We start from the raw sequence: 9,614 nt of genomic DNA, 5'->3' as shown, positions 1-9,614 counted from the left end.
AATAGAAAATAGTCATTACCAGTTTCAGTCATCATCTGTTTTTGGCAAATTCTGGAAGTAAATGAAACCATTTTCATAGTGTTTGGCGGTTGCTGGAAAGTACACTGTTGCTCACTGTTGTAAAAAGAAATGGGTTTGCTATCTCTTTTACAAAAGAATAGTTATTTTAAGAAYATTGTATTTATTTTATTATTACCATAATGTAGGTAAGTTTTGAAAACTGCATCTGGGAAAAAGAAAATATAGTGAACACTGCATGTGAATATTTTAAAAAGATTGCTAGCCCTGTCCAATTTTACACACAGACACACACTCAAAACCAACCCCCAAAGCAATTTATAAATGCAAATTCAAATTATTTTCATTGGAAAAGGAGCACTTTTTGTTGTTCTTTCATAATTTTAGGCCCTGCCTTAATATTGACAAGATTACTGTGGGTCTTGTAGTCCAGTTCAAGGAGGAGGCCAAGCTACTGGGAAAAARGGATCTAAATCACTTTTGCAAAAGGTTATAAATATGCTCCTTTTAAACTTTCATAGCTCCACTGAAATCAGTGTGGTTATTAATACGCTATTGATACCTGTTGTGGTATTGATATGTTGCAGTATGTGGACCCTTGTCTCTRACAAGCAGCAACCAAAAGCACAGACCCTTCCAGGTACTTGGAGTGCTCATACCAAAGTTCTATCTGCTCCTCATTAAACTTTCATCCTTAAGGGAAATGGGGACATTCTATGGTTAGGAGCGATTCAGAAACCAAAGAAAGTATTTTCAGGGATGAATCAGCTGCTAGGCCCCTTCTTAAGCTTCCAAGGARGCAAATGTGAAGAAGAGTCACTTTCCTGGCTCACCTGTTGAATCCAGTTGGTGGGCCAGAGAAAAAGTCTCTTCGCTCTGGATCCTCAATTATAAACCTTACCTGGAGTACACTCAAAAAGGAGGTACACTTAGGGGGTCTGGTCTAGAGGAAACCACATCTTCAACACACACTTTTTGATAATTGGTCAAGTATGGAAATGAAGTCAGGAAGATTTAAAAAAAGGAACTCAGAACAAGCAGAAGTAATTTGACTAATGTCACCATTTTAAAAACATGTTTTAACCACTGACCTGATGTAGAATGCACCTTGTAAACAGATGTAGCAACAAGAGAATGATGTACGCAGGCCCTTGGTTCGGGTATTGGCATGCCTGTGCTTGAAAGCAAAGAGGAAAAATGAGAAATAACCTTGGATTTATATCCAGCAAATTGCTCTAATTGTTAATTTCAGCACTGATGTGCGTAGAGTGCTTTGACATCATCAGTTGGAGGAACTGCAGAATATTTTTTTTCTGCCTCAGAGGCTGGCAGGGAAAAAAAGATTTCTTGCAAACCCCAGGGAATAATAATTTCAGTAATCCCATTTATACACTACTGCTAAGTAGTAGTGAGTTTTTTAATGTCTTTAAAAGTGTAAGGTTTCTCCCTAGATGTAAGCATATTATTTCTCAGTATTCTGAATTTACTTTAAAATTACATCCAAGTAACTAAAAAACCCTAATTCATCAAACATGTAGAAATAGTCAGCATTTTATATAATAATGATCTGGAATCTAGATAAGTATACTTTAGTTCAGAAATATAATCATTCATATTTGGAAAAGAAAAGCTTTGATTCAGTCTCATCGACACTAGTACAAACAGAGCAATAATGTAACACTGAACTCATACAATTCAACTACAAGTTTAACATACAAATTCATTTAGATATTTTATTACCTAAAAGCCTAAAAGCATTAAGTAAAAATGCAATTATTCAGTAAACTTAAAGAAGGCAAGATCTTATAAACTTGTGTTGATATCTGCATCTCCAGAGGAATCAATACAATTTCAACAAAAAGGATTGTATCACATTGAGTTGTTTCATATAAATTGAAATGAAAGAAGTTCACAAAGGGTTGATTAAATTTAAGTGGAAGAAACACAAAAAAGATTCATTGCTCGTGTAATTCAGTTATCTCCTGCAGTTCCACCATGAATGGATAGGGCCCATGACAGTCTGAGCTTTTTCTGTTCTTTGACAACTGACTTAGCGAAACTAAAATCCTTTAAATTATTAAAAATCCCAACCACCAAAAATCCAATCCCTGCCCCTATATTATGCAAACCAAATTCAATTAAAGAAAAATAGATTGAAATAATGTTAAGAATTTGATTTGCTAAGATGAGAACATATACAGAAGAAGCTCCATCACTAACATGCACAGAAATAATTGATCTTGCAGGTTACATCAAAAGTCTTTCAAATCTATCTAAAGATACCACATGCATGATAAAACTACTGATTTTATTAGGACAAACCTACCTTCTATTTTTCTTTCTTTTCTTGTCTTTAGGGAAGAAGAGAATGGGAATCCATTATAGATTTTTAGCTGAATTCATAAAACTGTCCTTAAAGACTATTTGTAAAAGAGAAGTCAGCAGGAACTACAGATAGTCATTATCTCACAGGGCTGGTCATTTAATTCCTGTTCACAATTTGTCATGTGTGAGGTCCATCAGCTGCAGTAGCAATTGAAGAGATGGATCAGTAAAGAATATCTAAGTACATYGTAAAGGATTTATTTAGTTGCACACACACATTTATTAAGTGAAGTGATTTTGAAATGTAGTTAACACTTGAGCTTCTTGCGCCCAGCCTATATTTATAATGAAAATGAATATGCATTTCCCCTCTCAGGTATCTCAGAATTGTTCAAAATTTTGTTTCTAAAGAGAGTTATCCACTACTGAAATTCATCTAATGACATCTTTCTTCTTCATACAAAAGGCATAACCTACTTTTATTGGAATAGAATTTGCATGCTAGCTCTATCAGCATGGTTTTGGTAATCATACAAATTGCTGCATTCAGTAATTTATTCATTTAGACACTRTAATTGGGAGACCAGAAAAGCTTCCAAAAAGAGAGATAAGATACTGGGAAAAAGGCCCTTGAATTTATTTTAAAATGAAGTCAGCAAATCTCAGTTTGTAGATGAATTATTGGATTTGAATGCAAACACCTCAGAGAAAAAGATTCTGTGAATGTCAGAATTAGGAAACCTGGTTCTGTGGTCTCTCTCCTGTGTTAGCCTTGATGCCTTGTGGCTTGATGGCTGATGTTGTCCCACAATCTTACTGGCAATGAGGACACTTACTTTGCACCCCTGCTTAGCTGCCTGCTTTCATTTATCTCCTRCTCAGCTTGAATCTGAAATCGCTCTTTTAAGAATTCCACCCTTTCTGTATAATTTCATTGAAATTAGACTACATATTGAGGAATTATTAAGGGAAGTGGGGAGCAGCAGGAGGAGAGGCAGAGCAATTACACAAATCTTTTTCACCTCTAGAAAAAAGCTAGAAGTCCCTCATATTATTTGGGCTTCCATGACCTCAAAAAGTAAATTTCTTTCACTTTTAATCAATACCATTGAATCAATATTGGGAGATTTTAGGATTGTTTTCAATCCACTGTTTAAAAATAATTAAACATTAAAGAAATTATTTAACACATTTTCAGTAGCTGCACAGAGCTGTCCCATAGAGTGGAAAAGTTACAAGACCAGAGCACATACAGGATGTCTACTAGTTTTTTTTTCTGGAATTCTATGTTAAGACTTTTTGGGGTTTGGTGCTAATCTTGGGACATATCTCAATAAGAAATGAAAAACTGTATCAATACGATCATGGCTGGAAGGGGATACTTGATCACAGTTCAATGATACTTACAGATACTTGGCAAGTACAATGATCTTTACTTTTAAGAGACAGAATTGTAGCTTGATCAAATTTGAGTAATCTCATGTTAAAACTGGACCAGACTTCATATTTCAGCTCCCAGCTTCTCTCAAAAATATTGCAGTCTGTTTTATTTAACATCTATATAAAACACTGTCAGATACTGAATTTTTCACATTATTTTAGGTACCTAGGGCCTTGTAGAATTTCCTTATTCCATTTACACCAGATTTTTCTTGCATAATGTACCCAATTTTTATTGATAAATATTAACTTCTGACAGATTATAATATATTGATATATAGTTAATATTGATAAATATTAACTTCTGACAGATTATATTGGCAAATGTCACCAGTAGTCTCCGCAAGTAAATAGGTAAAACTAAAGATGTCAGATCAAACTATTAATAATTTCTGTTGCTTATAACATGCCAGTCTTTTCACTGGTAGATTTATGAGCATATTGGACAGCAGTGCCTTGGAGAGTGGCAAGACCTCCTAGAGGAGTGATAGCTATCTAATTTCAGTGTGTCATCAACATCTCTGTCATAGCTCTAAATATGTTGGATATCGGCCTGCATTCCCACCTTGCTCTCCCTTTACTATATTCTTATTTTCCTTTATCATATTTTCCACATAGCAGCACTGGATTTTGATCACAAGGAGCAGTTTTAAAACTCAGGCTTGATTTATGACAAGGAAAGGAGGAATTAAAGACATATGTTAGCTCAGAATGACACAGTTCAGTGGCTCCATTAAATTAATTTTCTCTCAATAAAGGTTGAGTAGTGTTGCTATGAACTGACTGAAATAGGTYTATATGCACATGGGCAGTTCCATAAGTACAGTGAACCCTGGGCATTCTGATCACATATTTTCTGTGCCCTCAGGCAGTGTTCTATACTCTGGTGTATATCCCTTGACATTACATGGGAATGCTGCAGTGTGAAGCCTTGCCTGTCTTGAAGTCAAAAGGACAAACATGATTCATCTAAATGGTGGCTACAATCTCCCATAAGCTTAGCTCCACTCATGAAGACCATAATCCACTGCAARTCATGGGAGTCCTGTGGATTGGAATGGAGCTGTGGATCTGGCCTAGGGATACCAGTGGGCCCCCTGCAATGCACAAACTATGTGCAGAAGCTTTGAAGGAGTAGCACCTGAGAAGAAATGTTCTGCAGATATTAGAGTAGGTCTTGATCTGCTTTAATTCTTATCAAAACATCTGTTGTTTCATTTACATAAATAAAGTGAGAACAATAACTGTGGCTGACACACACCCTGTCTGTGACAGTCTCAGCTCCTGAGCTGTYATCTCCATTGCTCTGTTTGTGCTTMTCACTGCCACAGGAAAGAAGGACAAAGATAGCATTTCAGACAATGAATTTAAGGTGTAGGCACATGATCTAATCTCTCTACTTCTGTTACAGAAGCAGTAACCTTTGTCAGCAAGGTTAAAGAACATCTATGTGTGGTTACACCTGAAAACAGGCGAGTAAGGTTCACCAGTGACATCCCCCAGTACCTGTGGAGATGCTTGCTTCCTTAACTGAGCTTCAGCCTCAATCCTGCATCTGAAAAATAAATACTCCTTATGTAAATAACAACCAGAATGATATTCTATGGATTATGGGTTTGTGCTTGGGGGGTTTTTGGGGTTTTTTTGTTTTGTTTTTTTTTTTGTTTGTTTTGGTGTTTTTTTTATTAATTGGACCTTGAAACTCAATAACAGAATTCCTACAGCCAAGTATATGTATTTTTAATAGAGTTGAGCTTGAGTTTAAAACCTTTCACCTCTGGAACCTTGAGCTGAAACATTACTTATGTCAAAAGTGAAAATTACTACGTTGACATGAACCTACCAAAACGAGCCTTCCATCTCTTCAGTAGGATTGTTGGTTTCTGTTTAAGTGAAGACCAGGGACTTGAACAGTAGGGATGTTCAAGCCCAGGACTCAGGTGCATTAGAATAACCAGAGGATACTCAACAGTTTCCATTTCGAAAAAATTATATTAGATTTTGTGAGACAAAGAAACCAATGTAGGGCTCCAATCTACAAATCAATTAACATTCATATAGCAAAACACTTAAATATATGCTGCTACTGAGAAAAGAAATCCAAGACATTAATGTGGACTTAATTGCTCCTATCTGTYTGAATGTATTCAGCATCTCCCCATTTGGTAAATAGAAAGTGAGACAGAGGCTGAGAGATCCACTTCTGCATGCAACAGTAAACAACTATGTTAGTTTAAGACATTTCTTGTTCCATCTGTTCTCCCTTCTCCTTTGCCAGAGGTTGCTGCCACCATTGCAGGAAGAGGTTTGCTCATTCCCCAGCTGCTGCGCTTCCTATTTCAGTCTCAGTGCAAACTTCGACAGCCATGAAGTTAATAGAAATCAAAGTTGGAAATTAGGACAGATGAAGTACACTCACATATTCTTTTTGCCATTTCTGAGACAAGGTTAGTTACATGCAGGAGAAGGGTGAGTCAGGGAGCTCAAAATGGTGATGTGCAAAACTATTGCAGCAACAATAACCAAAACTAACTCTCAGAGCTTGGCAGTCTAGCTCCACAAAAGGACAACTATGAGTCCCTCAAAGCCCAGGATTAAAATCCTCAAAATCCTTGCTTGTCCATGAAGGTGCTCCTAAGAAACAACTAATTTTCTATTTTCCTGGGTTTATAAATGCTGGGCTGCCGAGTTTATTCATCCTTATAGTGGCAAAYTGTACCATTATCTTAAGACTTGTCAGGATCTACAAATTGTTCTCCTGTCTGTCATGCCTGGTTCTCATTCCTATAGATCTCATAGAGCACACTTATTAGACTAATGTCTGCACAAAGATAGGCAGGAAAGAATACAGTGGCTTTCATAACACAGAGCAATAGATAGACGATTTTGAGACATAATGGGAGATTTTTGTTCATGTTCTTCCCAAGCTGAAGAATTCAAAGACCATCTCAAAGTACCAGAAAGCCCTAACTGCACTGGGCTTGGTGATCTCTCTGTTCTACAGAGTTGTGCTGGATGGCCACCAGATGAAAGCAGCCCATAGAAAGATAAGGATGCAATTCTTCAGCTCAGTTRGCAGGGCAACACAAATGGTGGAGGGAAGCAGGTAGCTGGGCTTTAGCGCTTCCTCTGTTGGATACGTACATAATTTATACTTGGAATTTACTGAAAATAAGAGCATTTTGTGAATAGAGTTCTGGGTGAAGTCACAAGGGAAATCTATGGTGGACATCAATAGCAAGATTCCCAGCTCAGCTAATGCCCCAAATACTGTGTTGTGGGTTTTTCTGAGCAAGATTTTTACATCAAGACTATTAAGGAACTTCTGCATTTCCCCAGATCATGACCAGCATCTTCCAAGACAAAGATCTTAATTCCTAAAGTATAGCTAGAAAAGCAGAAAAAACCTAGCATGTTGTTTTTCTTTATTGAATTAGTATCACAGCTGGCAGAAGACTCAAACTGTATTCTCAGACTAGCAAAGTTACTTGTCCATCTGCAATATTGGGAATAAAATTCCCAGTTGCTGAGAATCAGTCTGTCCTAAGAGAAGCTTTTAAAAAATTATTTCTTACTTGTAAGGAGAAAATTATAGAGGAAGCTGAAATGAAGGGGGGCAATTTTGAACGAGGCAAGGGGAAAAATACTGATAGAGTTTGTTTCATTCTGGGAAGTAATACCAAGACTATTTTTGGTATTTTGAGACCCTGCCTAAACTCATGTGGGAAGACTGCTGTATGCCTATGCATATGCATATTCCATTTGGCAATACACTCAATACGGCACTCAGCCACCTACTAAATAATAGAACTTAAAAATGGAAAATCAAATGACAGAAAAAGCTATTTCCAGGTATTTAATCAAAGGGAGGATCAGAGTACAAAGCTCAAGACAGGCCCAGCACACAACTCTGGCTGAACTGTCACTCTACAGCAGGCTTCAAACATCTGCATTACTTTGACTGAAATACCATGAATAATTTATAATAGAATACAGAATTTAAGAAAAATAGATTTTTWAAAAAATTAATACCCCACAGTAATCACCTGGCTTCCTGTTTATTATCGAGGTGCTCTGGGGTAGAAAACACCATTGATTTTATGAACCTTTGGGTATGTTTCTTTTTAAAAACTAACATTTCAGCTTGATATTATTTTAGTATTTACCACTCGGTATTGTCTTAGATGTCATCTTGGCAAAGGGCTCCTAAACAACTGCCACTTTTAGCACTGCTGCCAAAAGGCCCCCTTTCACAATAAAGCATGCTGTGCTTTGGCAGGAAATCAATAAAGTGAAAATCTGTTCTCATCATCCATACATTTACCATCACAATCAACAATCAAAGGCAAGACCTGGGTTCTTTATCCACAGGCTCCAGCCTCCCAATTTTCTGCTATGAAAGGCAGCATAAATTAGAACCCTTGGTTCCTGTTAGCTGGGCTTAATGGGTATGATTTATGAACCATTAAATGAGGTTATGTAAATTGATCCTTAGCAGAATGCTAGCACACAGGTGACAGGTGCAGTACATTTGAATGATGAGTCCACAAGGGTTCTGTACAAATCAGATTTCAGTGACATTCAGTTTTAGGAAGGAGAAATATGTTGTCAACAAGGAAGTGATTTAAATAGTGCCCTGGGTTTGTCAGCAATTATGCTTTTCTTCTTAATTGCTGCAAACTATATAAATTCTAATAGGAAATAAATTACTGATTTACCAGTTAATGACAAGGGGGTATAGACAAGAACGGTTTAAACATTAAAAAAAAAATTGCCTTGTGAGGCCATATTCAGTAATGATTTCATTTATCATATTAAAGTTAACAGATGCTTTAAAGTCACACGGTAAACTTTGACATGAGCTAAGTTATATTGTTTTTATTGCTAAGCTGAAGAGAACTGGTTTTGTGCGACAGCAATGGATGTTTGCAAAAGGATGAAATCATAGATTTGCATAGAAATTAGGATAAATTTTGCTTGCTATTTTTGCTTGTTTTTTTTTATCTTTACAACCTCGTAAAAAATCAGATCACATTAACGATGTTTAAAGTATCCTGCCTTACCCTGACAGAATTTTTATATTAATGATGAAAATAATCAAAACTAATGATGKGATGTTTGACTCATTTCCTTCTCATTTCTTCTCAAAGTGACCATAAGGATTGACAGATGACTTATAATAAAGTTTTGACAGAAAAAATGGAATTGCTCTTGTACTATATTTAAATCAGTGCCATCACTGTTCAGGGTGCTTTGGTGTGGGTAGGTGTGCTCTTGGAGAACTAGACGTATTTACGTGATTTTTAAGTTCTGCTTTTCCCTAGTCTGGTTAATAGCATGTTCCAACGAGTGGCCTGGCACACCTCTGCTTAATGAGTGTTTGCATCTTTCTTTGAAATGGAATGGAATGAAATAGCGATAGGAATGAAATGGCATGGAGAAGTCTGTATGTTACTCAAGGCTTTGAGGGCAGCAGGTCTAGAGGAAAGATTGTACAGGCAGGTACTTGAAATACGTAGGATAGTAGGACAGTATGAAAATATTTTCAGAGGCTTAGCCACGTTAGACAATTTTCCTCTGTGGAAGAAAATATAAAAGATGAGAAGGAGACAGTTGAAAACGAAAACATCAGTTACCAGGGAAGCCTACTAAGATCTAAGAAAAACTGAAAAACCTCAAGATATTTACTTGTGTCTATTTTTGCCAATATGTTCATTGGCTGTGGTTCCTGGGTTTTTTCAAAATTCAGTGAAGTTTGTTCAAGCAACAAGCATCAGTTGCTAATTGAATTAGCCTCTCCTATTGTGTTTTAGTTCAATGGAGATTCCCTT

The sequence above is a fragment of the Malurus melanocephalus genome, unplaced genomic scaffold (genome assembly GCF_030028575.1).
Source record: "Malurus melanocephalus ecotype Western Australia unplaced genomic scaffold, MMel_1.1 scaffold_0, whole genome shotgun sequence".
Classification (NCBI taxonomy): Eukaryota; Metazoa; Chordata; class Aves; order Passeriformes; family Maluridae; genus Malurus; species Malurus melanocephalus.
Note: the sequence above shows the minus strand (reverse complement) of the source record.